The sequence below is a fragment of the Schistocerca nitens genome, chromosome 2 (genome assembly GCF_023898315.1).
Source record: "Schistocerca nitens isolate TAMUIC-IGC-003100 chromosome 2, iqSchNite1.1, whole genome shotgun sequence".
Taxonomy (NCBI): Eukaryota; Metazoa; Arthropoda; class Insecta; order Orthoptera; family Acrididae; genus Schistocerca; species Schistocerca nitens.
This window is the reverse complement of record NC_064615.1, coordinates 276,280,654-276,295,253: the sequence shown is the minus strand read 5'-3', so window position 1 is coordinate 276,295,253 and position 14,600 is coordinate 276,280,654.

The following is a 14,600-nucleotide window of genomic DNA, read 5'->3' as shown; positions in this document are numbered from 1 at the left end:
CCACATGAGACAAACTTCCGGGTTCTCTGGTGACGATGGCCAAGATCCAAACAAGTGGCTGAAGGTATAAGAGAGTATAGCCAAATTTAACAAATGGGATGACACCGTGTGTTTGGCTAACGTATTTTTCTACTTGGAGGACACTGTCAAGCATTGGTATGAGAACAAAGAGGAGAAGTTTACAAGCTGGGAAATATTTGAGGCGGAACTGTGCAAGTATTTCGGCGACACACAATGACAGAAGTGCAAGGATGAAGATAAACTAAAGTGAAGGGCACAGTGTCCAGAAGAAACTTCAGCGTCCTTCATTCAAGACGTCTCTCATGAAGGATGTGGCTGAGGATATGTATCAAGCCCTACTCCTGAAGGAGTTTTCGACAGCAGACGACTTCATAAAATGGTGCCAGTATATCGAGACAATGCATCAAAAAAGAATTACAGGCAAGCAGTTTGAACGGCCTCCAAACGTCGTATCGATGTCTGTGATGGAAGAAGAAACTGATTTCACAAGTGTTCTTCATCAGATAATGAGAGACGAAGCTCAAAAGGCAGCTGGATTGCACTGCGAGCAAAAAGCCGAGACGCTTCAAGAGGTAATAAGGGAGGAAGTAGAACAGACATTTAACCCAATCTCTCGTCCTCCATTTCCCTTTAAAACGGTGAAAAAGTCGACACCCAGGCGAAGTTACGTTCCTACAATGCCGCATGAGGAACTTGTTTGGGCATCCAGGAAGACTGACATCTGGAGGACCCAGGATAACCACCCAGTATGTTTCCACTGCTGACGACTGGGGCATGTGGTGCGCTATTGTCGAGAAAGGCGGCAGATATTTGATGACGCCCGCGCCAGAAGGCGGCAGACCGATCTTAGCCGACGCCAACTCTGGGACAACGAAAATGAACAAGAAGATGTGGGTGCAGGACGACGTAGGTCACCATCGCCGCAAGCTAGCCGCTGGAGAGAACACGCCCCAACATGCCAATCAAGGTCTCCATCGCCGTTTCGAAACTCCAGCCGATCACCTAGCCCGCCGCAACCTGGAAAACTAAAGGGTGCGGCCTTCCTTGGAGGTGAGGCTACCGAAGAGAAAAATCCTCCGCAGTCGATCACTACAAAAATGGTAGGAAACTACGTCGATATCCTCATGGATGGCCAACCAGCCCAAGCTCTTGTTGACTCTGGAGCATCATATTCAGTCACTTCGGAGAAGTAGCGTCACCAGTTCCAGAAAACCGTATTCGTCAACAACAAAACATCTTTCCTGAAAGTGTCTAGTGGGAAATATGTAAAACCTACAGGAAGATGTGTCATTCACGTGGGTGTAAGATGTGTCATTCATGTGGGTATAAGTGGCCATATACAGCCCTTAGAATTCATCGTCTTACTAGAGTGTAGTCATGACGTCATTCTCGGATGAGACTTTTTGAAAGCTTCTCAGGCAATTATAGATCATGGTCGCTTGAAGATTATGCTGGACAAGATGAGATACTGTTGACAGGAAGATGCATTGGGTTGTCAGGTTCGGTAGATGCTGCTATGGATTACCTTAGACCAGACATTTCAAGTAACTTGCATAATATGAATTTGACCCTCACTACCCCAACAGAAATAATGTCCATCATAAAATCTTTAAAATCAAAAATATCTAGTGGGTATGATGAAATATCAACAAAGTTAATTAAAGAATGTGATTCTGAGCTAAGTAACATATTACGCTATCTGTGTAACCAGTCGTTTATTAGTGGAATATTTCCTGAATGGCTGAAATATGCTGAAGTTAAGCCACTGTTTAAGAAGGGAGATAAAGAAATAGCATCAAATTTCCGTCCAATTTCACTGTTGCCAGCATTCTCAAAAATTTTCGAAAAAGTAATGTACAGTCGTCTTTATAACCATATTATCTCAAATAACATACTGTCAAAGTCACAGATTGGATTTCTAAAAGGTTCTGATATCGAGAAGGCTATCTACACTTACAGTGAAAATGTGCTTAATTCATCAGACAAAAAATTGCAGGCAACTGGTATATTTTGTGATCTGTCAAAGGCATTTGACTGTGTAAATCACAATATCCTTTTAAGTAAACTAGAATATTATAGTACAACAGGAAATGCTGCAAAATGGTTCAAATCTTATATCTCTGGCAGGAAATAAAGGGTGTTATTAGGAAAGAGACATGTATCAAGCTATCAGGCATCATCCAACTGGGAACTAATTACATGTGGGGTCCCACAAGGTTCCATTTTGGGGCCCTTACTTTTTCTTGTGTATATCAATGACCTTTCATCAGTAACATCACCAGATGCCAAGTTTGTTTTGTTTGCCGATGATACAAACATTGCAATAAATAGCAAATCAAGTGTAGTCTTAGAAAAATCAGCCAATAAAATATTTGTGGACATTAATCACTGGTTCCTAGCCAATTCTTTGTCACTAAACTTTGAAAAAACACACTACATGCAGGAGGAATTAGGACCAGAATATCAGGTCACAAATTTTTTCAAACCAAGTGCTAGTCTGGATCAGGTGACAGAGGATTTAGGTTCACTCTGTAAAGGATTTACCAGGGAAAACACCGTGGTTATTGTGGGAGGGCCAGGGAACAGCATCGACAGAGATCCTGGGTACAGTATAGAGTGTGACCTGGTAAAGATTGCGTCGGCATCGAGACACACCAATGTTGAATTTGTATCTGTCCTGAGACGCCATGACCGGCCTCATTTGAACTCTTCTGTTGGGAGAGTTAATTTGGAGTTGGAACGGCTGCTTGGGTCGGGTGCGGGGGCTCATATTGGTGTGGTTCCTGTTGATTATCTCAGTAGGTGGGACTATACCAGGCACGGCCTACATCTCAACAGGAAAGGGAAGGGGAAACTGGCTGGGGTAATAGCAGGAAATTTAAGGGGGGGAGGCACTGCCATGAATGGTAAAATACCAGTGGTTACAGGTGTTGGAGCAGCACCTTTTTTAGGATAGGTAAGACAGAAAGATGTCAAGTTCTACGAGAGGTCAGGATTGAAACAAATCTTCAGTTAAGGAAAGAAATTAAACAGCACAATTCTAGCACATTGGATCACCAATCACAGCTATCAATTATAAATTTTCACCAATCACCAGAAATTTTATCTCCACCAAGTTGTATCTCAGTCCTAGGTAATTGCATTGATGAATTAAAGTCACCCAACCCAGTTGACATAATCTGCCTCTCTGAACACCGTGTGACCACTGGTATAGGAACTAGGCCTAAGCACAATGAGAAATTCAGACAGGAGAGTACTGCAAATGTTAGAATAAGGAAAGGTTCTCATAAAAGTATAATTAAAAATAATGTAAGTATATTTCATCAAAATATTGGGAGTTTAAAGAATAAAGTAGATGAGCTTCTGGTTTGTTTAGAAGATTTAGAAGCTGAGAATGAAATAGATATACTATGCCTGTCTGAGCATCACATTGTTACTGATATGGATAAGGTAAATGTAAGTGGATATAAGCTCTCTGCACATGTAATGAGAGAAAATATGGAGAAAGGAGGAGTTACCATATATGTCAAAAGTTATCATTGTGCAAAAAGTATAGAAACAAAAAAGTTTTGTGTAGAGAAACATATAGAAGCATGTGTCTGTGAGCTTAAATTAAATAAAGGCACATTTATAATTGTAACTGTATATAGGTCCCCATCAGGAAATTTTCATCTATTTCTGAAAAATTTGGACTCCTTGTTGTGCTATCTGTCAGACAGGGGGAAGCAAATTATTATTTGTGGGGACTTCAATGTAGATTCTCTGAAAGAGGGTAATAGGAAAAATGACCTTGAAGTATTACTCGGTTCTTTCAATTTGACACCTGTTATTGATTTTCCTACTAGGGTGGTAAAGGATAGCAGCTCACTGATAGATAACTTCTTTATAGACCAAGATAAGTTTAACCAGATAAATGCTCAGCCTGTTGAGAATGGTCTTTCTGATCATGGTGCACAGCTAGTTACAATATATGACATAGCTCCATTCAGCAATACTAAACAGTCCTCCAAAGTAGTACGTCCAGTCAACGATTTAACAATTGCAAATTTCAGGGAAAGCCTACAGCAGTTAGACTGGGATGAGGTGTACCGTGAACCTGATGCCAATTTAAAATATAATTTATTTCATGACATTTTTGTAAATGCATTTGAAAACTGCTTCCCCAAGAAAATAGTTAAATATACTCGTAAGAAACCTTGTAACAAACCATAGCTTACTAAGGGTATAAAAATATCTTGTAACCGGAAAAGGGAAATGTATCTGACAGCAAGAAAGAGTAGTGACCCAGAAACTATCAAACATTATAAAAACTACTGTGTTATATTAAGAAAAGTTATTAAAAAATCCAGGAGTATGTGTATCATGTCTGAAATCAGCAACTCTGATAATAAAATTAAAACAATTTGGAATATTATTAAAAGAGAAACAGGTCAACCAAGAGCAGAGGAAGACAGTATTACCATCAAATTGAATGAAAACTTTACGAACAAAAAGTCAGAAGTTGAAAACATTTTTAATAATCATTTTCTAAATGTTGTGGATATAGTAGGATCCAGGTGTTCATTAGAAGATGCTAGGCTGTTAATGGAAGAGGCCATACCTATGCAATTTGATACAATTGAAATCTCACCCACTTCTCCCTCTGAAATTAGGAAAATAATAAACTTGCTTAAAAGCAAAAACTCACATGGAATTGATGGCATTTCCAGCAAAATACTAAAAGCTTGTTCTCAACAGATAAGTAAGATTCTCAGCCACCTGTGTAATAGCTCTCTGGAACAGGGCATTTTCCCTGATAGACTGAAATATGCTATTGTTATACCTTTGCATAAAAAAGGGGGATAGATCTGATGTCAACAATTACCGTCCAATCTCCCTTCTAACAGCTTTATCCAAAATTTTTGAGAAAGTAATGTATTCAAGAGTAGCTTCACATATCTGTAAAAATGAAGTACTAACAAAATGTCAGTTTGGTTTCCAGAAAGGTTTTTCAACAGAAAATGCCATATATGCTTTCACCAGTCAAATTTTGAATGATCTGAATAACCGAACACCACCCATTGGGATTTTTTGTGATCTCTCAAAGGCTTTTGATTGTGTAAATCATGAAATTCTGCTAGACAAGCTCAAGTATTGTGGCATGAGTGGGACAGTGCACAAATGGTTTAATTCATACCTAACTGGAAGAGTGCAGAAAGTTTAAATAAGTAGTTCTCGTAACATGCAAAGATCAGCACATTCCTCAAACTGGGGAACTATCAAGAATGGGGTTCCACAAGGGTCAGTCTTGGGTCCTTTGTTGTTCTTATTATATATTAATGACTTGCCATTCTATGTTCATGAAGAGGCAAAGTTAGTTCTCTTTGCTGATGATACAAGTATAGTAATCACACCTGACAAACAAGAATTAACTGATGAAATTGTCAATACTGTCTTTCAGAAAATTACTAAGTGGTTCCTTGTAAACGGACTCTCACTGAATTTTGATAAGACACAGTACATACAGTTCCGTACAGTGAATGGTATGGCGCCATTAATAAATATAGACCTTAATCAGAAGCATATAGCTAAGGTAGAATATTGCAAATTTTTAGGTGTGTCCATTGATGAGAGATTAAATTGGAAGAAACACATTGATGATCTGCTGAAACGTTTGAGTTCAGCTACTTATGCAATAAGGGTCATTGCAAATTTTGGTGATAAACATCTTAGTAAATTAGCTTACTACGCCTATTTTCACTCATTGCTTTCATATGGCATCATATTTTGGGGTAATTCATCACTGAGGAATAAAGTATTTATTGCACAAAAGCGTGTAATCAGAATAATAGCTGGAGTCCACCCAAGATCATCCTGCAGACATTTATTTAAGGATCTAGGGATATTCACAGTAGCTTCTCAGTATATATACTCTCTTATGACATTTGTTATTAACAACCAAACCCAATTCAAAAGTAATAGCAGTGTGCATAACTACAATACTAGGAGAAAGGATGATCTTCACTATTCAAGATTAAATCTAACTTTGGCAAAGAAAGGGGTGAATTATACTGGCACTAAAGTCTTTGGTCACTTACCAAATAGTATCAAAAGTCTGACAGATAACCAACAAGTATTTAAGAAGAAATTAAAAGAATTTCTGAATGACAACTCCTTCTACTCCATAGAGGAATTTTTAGATATAAATTAAGGAAAAAATTTAAAAAAAAACACAATAAAATAAAGTTGTTATATTAACTTAAGTATTTTGTTAAATTAACCTAATTATGTCATGTATTGTAAAATTCGACTCGTTCCACATCATTACGAAATATCGTATTCATGATCCATGGAACTAGTATTAATCTAATCTAATCTAATCTAATCTAATCTCAGAACTTGTAAGGGGTGTCCCAAGAGTATATGTCTAACATACGATGACAAGAAGATAGAAGAAGTGGACAGTGTTAAATTCTTGGGATTACAGCTTGATAATAAATTCAACTGGGAGGAGCACACCACAGAACTGCTGAAGCGTCTTAACAAATCTCTGTTTGCAATGCGAATTATGTCAGACATAGGGGATATAAAAATGAAAAAGCTGGCATACTATGCTTACTTTCATTCCATAATGTCATATGGGATTATTTTTTGGGGTAATTCATCAAGCCAAGCTAAAGTTTTCCGGGCACAAAAACGTGTAGTGAGAGTTATATGTGGTGTGAACTCAAGAACATCCTGCAGAAGCCTGTTTAGGGAACTAGGGATACTAACTACTGCTTCCCAATATATTTATTCCTTAATGAAATTTGTTATTAAAAATATATCACTTTTTCAAACCAACAGCTCAATTCATGGAATCATTACTAGAAGTAAGAATAATCTTCACAAGGATTTAAAGTCACTTAGTCTTGTACAAAAAGGTGTGCATTATTCAGGAACACACATTTTCAATAACTTGCCAGCAGCCATAAAAAGCTTAACAACCAATGAAATTCAGTTTAAGAGAAGCCTTAGTAAAACCAACTGATTTGTATATAAGTACAACATAACTTCTGCACAATTTCAGTGCAGTAATGTGTTCATTGAAAATTTGTGTGTGTGTGTGTGTGTGTGTGTGTGTGTGTGTGTGTGTGTGTGTGTGTGTGTGTGTGTGTGTGTTAGTATAATTTAACTTCTGCACCATTTTAGTGCAGTAATGTGTTCATTGTAAATAAGTATTACAGTAGTTGTATTAGCTTATAAATAAATAAAAAACTTTTTATTTTAAATTCAGTGCATTAGTATTTGTAAAATGACTCTTAGTGTTCATTAAAAAATGACCATCATTCCACTTGGGACATGTGGAATGGTACATTAGCTTATTTGTTTTAGTTGTAAATATTTGTCATGTATTGTTGTTTTTCTGACATGTTCCACATCCTGGAGGACCTCCTCACTACGGATCAATTGGAATGAAAGTAAATCTAATCTAATCTAATCTAATCTGAGTGTGTGGAGACTATGTGTGCTGAAGTGATAATTCCTGCAGTCAGTGCTAGAAAGGTCATGTCATGCATCAACCCATGGATCTTGTAGTGGAATGTAAGAGAAGCATACAACTGAAGAATAACTTGGTCATCCCAGCTCTGTCATCTCGTTTAAGAAAGGATTCCGTGAATTGTGGATAGTTAACTGTTGCTGAGAACTGCAGATCCTTCCAACAAGCATGTGTGTAGCAAACTCTGAGCCGTTAATTGAAGAACAGCTGAGCATCATAGAAACCTCCCATGCTGAGTCTGTGGGCGAAATTAGCGCTACCACTATGAGACAAGATCTTCTAGCTCAACAATCACCAGATCTCACTAAGGAGCAACAGAAAAAGCTACTTGCCATTCTTCAAGATTTCTCTGAATGCTTCAATCAACAGGTGAAGATCAAATTAGACAAATCGACACTGAAGGACCAGATTAGCACTGGAGACCATCAACCAATAAGCCAGAGAGTACACCGTGTGTCAGCAATGGAACGTCAAATAATTCGCGACGAGGTAGAGAAAATGATGACGAATGACATCATTCAGCCTTTGCAGAGCCCATGGTCGTCACCAGTGGTCCTCGTCACGAAGAAGGATGGCAGTTGGCGCTTTTGTGTTGATTACAGGAAGCTTAATAAGATAACTAAAAAGGACATTTACCCTCTTCCACGAATCGACGATACACTGGATAGTCTGAAGGTGGACAAGTTTTTCTCAACCATGGACGTGTACTCGGGATACTGGCAAATCGAAGTAGATGAGGCTGATCGTGAGAAAACTGCATTCATCACCCCTGAGGGCCTCGATGAGTTTAAGGTAATGCCGTTTGGTTTGTGTAATGCACCAGCAACTTTTGAACGGATGATGGATAATCTTCTAAGGCACCTGAAGTGGATGATGTGTCCTTGTTATTTAGATGACATTATAGTGTTCTCAGAGACATCTGATGGACATATAAAAATACTGAGGGCCGTTCTTAAGTGTCTCCAACAAGGCGGACTGAAACGTAATCCAAGAAAGTGTCTCTCTGGAGCAGAAGAAATCAAAATACTTGGACACCTTCTGTCAAACGAAGGTGTGCGGCCAGACCCAGGAAAGGTGAGATCTATAACGGAATTTCCTATTCCTAAAAGTATTAGAGATGTGAGAAGCTCCCTTGGATTATGTTTTTATTACCGTCATTTTATCAAAGACTTGTATCAAAGTCAGGCCACTCCAAGAGTTGCTAAAAGCTGATGCTAAATTTATCTGGGATGGTGCTCAACAAGATTCTTTCGATGTGCTGCGGAAAGCTCTGACGACTGACCCTGTACTTGGTCTATATAATGAGACAGCACCTACAGAACTACACACAGATGCCAACGGGTATGGGATCAGTGCTGTTCTGGTGCAAATTTCGAATGGAAAAGAGAAGGTTATAGCCTATGCTTCTAGGACACTTACAAAAGCAGAGAGAAACTACTCAACTACAGAAAGAGAATGTCTTGCTGTGATCTGAGCCATGTGCAAGTTTCGACAGTATCTCTATGGAAGGCCATTCACAGTTGTTACAGACCATAATTCACTTTGTTGGTTGACAGGTCTTAAGGATCCAACAGGACAACTCACCAGGTGGGCACTACGTCTTCAAGAGTATGACATTACCATAGCGTACAAAAGTGGAAGAAAACACCAAGAGGCGGACTGTCTCTCAAGAAACCCTGTGCAAGACCATCAAGACTTTGATGAAGACAGTGACTGTCCCGCTGCACTCCAGGATCTCTCTGCTGAGCAGAAGAAGGACGCCAAGATATCTCAATTTATGCTTGCCTTAAAACGGTCAGATGATTTGAAAGGACAATTTAAGCTAGTTAATGGATTACTTTGCAAGAAAAACTTTGATCCGTTTGGAAAGAGGTGGCTACCAGTGATTCCTAAACACATGAGCTTAGATGCTCAGCCGGCCGAAGTGGCCGAGCGGTTAAAGGCGCTACAGTCTGGAACCGCACGACCGCTACGGTCGCAGGTTCGAATCCTGCCTCGGGCATGGATGTGTGTGTTGTCCTTAGGTTAGTTAGGTTTAAGTAGTTCTAAGTTCTAGGGGACTTATGACCACAGCAGTTGAGTCCCATAGTGCTTAGAGCCATGTGTGTTAGATGTTCTACAGAAATTCCATGACACACCTGAGGCCGGACATTTAGGATTTATTAAGACATATGATAGAATCCACAAGAGATTTTTTTGGCCAGCTTTTTTTAGGAGTGTCCGTCACTATGTGTCGCACTGTCGAGAGTGTCAGAGGAGAAAGGCAATTCCTCAGAAAACAACTTGCCAACTCACACCAATTCCACCAGCCAAAACGCCTTTCCAGCGTGTTGGGATTGACCTCCTCGGACGATATCCAACGTCTGCCACTGGCAATAGACGGATTATTGTTTGCATTATCTGACATGCTATGCCATTATAAAAGCTGTGAAAACAGCCGAAGCATCTGAGGTAACCAAATTCATCGTGGAAGACATTGTACTAAAACACAGTGCCCGAAGATAGTTAATTACGGATCGAGGGAAAGTTTTTCAATCGAATCTTGTGACAGAGATAAACCGTCAGTGCAACATTACTCATCACATGACGACTGCCTACCATCCGTAAACTAATGGGCTTACTGAATGCTTTAATAAGACCTTGGCGACATTCTATCAGTGTTCGTCAATGTTGAGCAGAGCAACTGGGATGAGGTGCTACCTTTCGTGACGTTTGCCTACAACACCCCCAAACAAGAAACCACAGGATTTACGCCATTTTTCCTTGCTTGCTACGATGATGGGCACTGTGTTTCCGTTACATCCTGATGACGTGGACGATGACTACATCAGCCAGGTGTTAACCAGAGCTGAGGAAGCTTGGCAGTTAGCTCGACTCCACATGCTGCAGGCTCAAGAAAACGATCGCTGAAGGTATGACACAAGTCACTGCCCTGTTGTCTACCAGTTGGTGACCTTGTCTGTATCTTCACTCCTGTTCGGAAGATTACTCTCTGAGAAGCTCTCGGGCGCTACTTTGGACCTTATAAGGTTGTAAGACAGGTGTCTGATGTTACTTATGAAGTTGAAGATTTCGACCCCGACACAAGGCGACGAAAGATCAGTGATACAGAGATACGGTCCACGTCCTTCGAATGAAGCCCTACCAGGATCCTGCAACCCAGGGTAAATTCGAAGGTCCAGCGACAAGCAACAAGCGGAAAGGTGATGAAGATATAGTATTTAAGATGGTTTTATTGCATATTGCCTCTGCTGTTGCATCAATGAGCTGATTACTTCAGATGTTAATTATCCTCCACATATGCTGACACCTTTCATTTTCGGTTTACTTTACCTCTGCAGAAGAAGCTGAGGAGCACTCTGGTGGAGTAGTTCTGATACTAAAGTGTTGCATGGAGGGCCGTGGGTTCAAAACTCACCTGGACTGTACAATTTTAATTTCTATATTCGATTCGAGTACATTCTCGAAGTATCCAGAAATGTCAAGAATCATTGTATTGGAATGTTCTGTAGCTGTATATATACTGTATGTTTTCTGGCCGGATGCAGTTTGCTCCGCACTCTTGTATGTGCAAGTGCTGAATAAACCTTTGTTAAATAAAGTTAGTGTTCGTCATTCATCTACACCTTCTTCTACTTCATCCTCATCACTAGCGGTACTGGATTCGTCATTGCTATCATCATCACAACTGCTGTTAGAATCAGACCCATTTTCATTTTCTCTATGCTTTAGATTTTATACCTCTTCCACCTTTTGTCTCCATTTAAGTCAATTTTGAATCTACATTTTCACTTACTTTCACCAGTTTTTTCCTCTGCCGTTGACGCACACTTGGGTTCTACCTCAGTTTCTGAATCATTACTAATGTGATCGATTTGGTTCTCAAGTTTAACTCTATTTTCAGGACATTGTTTCTCGAAAACCTCCATCTTCGTACTACTGTCATCAGAAAGTTTCTTTCTCTCTTCTACACATTTAGTACTCAACGTTAATTTCTCATTAGTATTATCACAATCTTTAAGTACTGCAACAAATGTCTTATTTAATCCTGAAAGATTAGATCTAACTACCTTAATTTCCTTTTTAATTTATTTCTTCAGTTCATGTTTTAAGCTAACCACGTCTGTTCTAATGCCATTAGTTTTCTTTCCCAACCTATTAATGCCTTCTTTCATACTATTTTTCACCCTACTAATGTCTTCTTTCATACTACTTTCCATCCTCTTCATGTCTTCTTTCGTATTCATATTACTCAAACAACTCAAACTACTCATAATTTGCTTTAACATCGCTTCCAAATTTCTGTCTCCCATTAACTGTTGCCCTTGCTGACTTTCGCTATTAGATTCCTCCTCCTTAACCTTAACAAACTCACCCACTTCAGTAAAGCTTTTGTCCATTTCGCTCACATCACCACACAACGTAAATGACACTTTTATCATTTCAACTACAATAGGACTTTCGTCCCCATCCTTCAAAGTTACATTCATGTTTGATTTATAATCAGCTACAGAACCAGTCCCACTTAGGTTCAAAAAATGGCTCTGAGCACTATGGGACTTAACAGCTATGGTCATCAGTCCCCTAGAACTTAAAACTACTTAAACCTAACTAACCTAAGGACATCACACAACACCCAGCCATCACGAGGCAGAGAAAATCCCTGACCCCGCCGGGAATCGAACCCGGGAACCTGGGCGTGGGAAGCAAGAACGCTACCGCACGACCACGAGATGTGGGCAGTCCCACTTAGGTCTTTTTGTTCATCTAACAACCTAACCTGTACAACTCTGTTTTCAGTCACACTGTCTTGTTTGTTAAGAGGACTCATTATGTATCACATAATATACAAAACATCTTTTGCTATGAAATACCTTATTTTTCATTGCTGTTGTTGCCGCTGGTATGGTTGTCATCTCAGTCCATCGTCTGCATGGCTGTGGAAAGTTGTAATTCTCTCGGCAAGGGTGTTTCTCTCTGCGTGCTGATTGACTGCTCCTGTACTCAATGGCTGCTTGCATAGAACCTGCTCCTTGATTGGCTGCTAATTCTTCTTTATTATGAAACCCCAGCGCTGATTGGCTGTATCATCTCTTCCATTTAAAACTGCTCTGTAAACGACTCGAGTCCACACTTCCCTGTCAAGATGACAACAGCAAAGTTCATCGGGCTTGAAGAATGTGTGACTGGTTTTCTGAATACACCCCCCCCTCCACTCTATTACATCTCGACTGGCCTGCAAAATGATCTGACTTGAACCCAATACAAAAAATCTGTGAGATATGTGGGAAGACTGGATAAAATGCCGACAACTACATCCTCACAATTTGGTGGAACTGCACAATCAAATCCTCAGCGAGTGCCTGAATCCGGTTGTGATGTGAAGTGAATTAATATTTGAAAACTGCTGTGGCTTAAAGGGCTACTGTCTTGACTATTTACATCGTTCTTTGCACCTTTGACTCTGTTAAGAATTTTAAAGGTAGTTGTGAATACTGACCACAGCAGAATTTCTTGCCTCACGAATTCATGTCCAGAGCTGAAACAAATGACATCCAAAGCGTGTCATTATCTCCCTACGATACGTGATAACCACTGTAGATGTCTTTTATACATTTATTTAGCGCTGAAGTATGTAAGAACAACACTGCAGTACAGAAGTTGCACGCCAAGGAAGCATAGAACAAAGGTAGTACCAAGGTGCTAAAGTCCAAAGATATGGTGCTTTACGCCAGAGGCGCCACAAACCTCTGCGGGACGGTAGCTGCTTGTTGCTAAAAAATTCGTTCCTAGAGCTACAGGTGGCTGGCAAGCGGTAGATTAAAAATTTGTCACCTGCACACATGAGATCTGCAGCCATTTACTGCATACACTCGGGCAGTGTCTGTCTGGTGGTAACGAGAGTCAGTAGTAGCGAGCGAGCGGGTCAGACAAAAAGGAGGAATTCTGTTGCAAGAGGACGTAAGACTTGTTTCAGTGCCTTGTGGACTCACTTCCTAACCAACTCCAAGCGGTTATCAAGTGCAGGGACGAAATATATTGCATACCAGGGCCTATTCAAGTAAGGTTATATCCGCCACACACAGAGGCCAAGGCTAAATTCCTGTTTTTAGTGTTAGTAATAAGTTCTTCATATTAGATCTTTCCCAGTCCACTGTTGGTTTCCCTTGGGTTTCTGAGGTCAATAGGATGAAATCTACCCACTCTAATAACTCCTATCACTCCAAACACAAGCACAGATTACACATGACACACATTTATATGGAAGAATGGTGTGGAGAGACAAACCAGAAAACAATACGAAAGCTTCTCACAAGATGCAGTCACAAGCCGCCAGAAGTGCTGGAACTTCCGAAGACTCAAAATCAGCCAAACGTGAGGAACCAGATGATACTTCAAACACTGGTTGTGATGAGGAAGAGAACACTACTGAAGGCTCTGACTTGGAAGGAGACCCAATATCAAACGTTCATACTTCTAATAGCTTTGCTGCACTACCTCAAGATGCATCATGTGATACTAATATCCAACATCCAGCAAAACCACTTGTACCACCCAACACAGAAGACTACATCAAACATTTTAAAGCCATGAAACCAACGATGACAGTATCTCTCAGAACGGAACCAGTGAAAGGTAAAATTAACTATTTCTTTTCCGAACCAGCCAACTTTCATTTGCTGTGTGCACTCTTCGAAAAGAAACAAATACCAACACCCACGAACTGAATCTGGTTAAGCCACTAAAAGTGGTCATAAATGGGCTTCTGCTCAACATGTCATCTCAATTAATCCACGAATGTCTCACCTCACTGGATCTCCTAGTTATAAGAGTTGCTCAGATATCAGAACCTGCCAAAGATGGTACAGGCAAACTCCCCAAAGTTCTCTTCACGACCGAAATAGAAAACCCCGATGCAGGTAAGCATATTTATGAGTTTCGAATTCTACTTTCTCAGAGTGAAAATGGAGTCATACAGAGCTCGAAAAGGTCCTTTATAACGCCATAACATCAAGCAGTTCTATCATGGCTATGGGCACTGCAGCTTATCTCCTCGTTG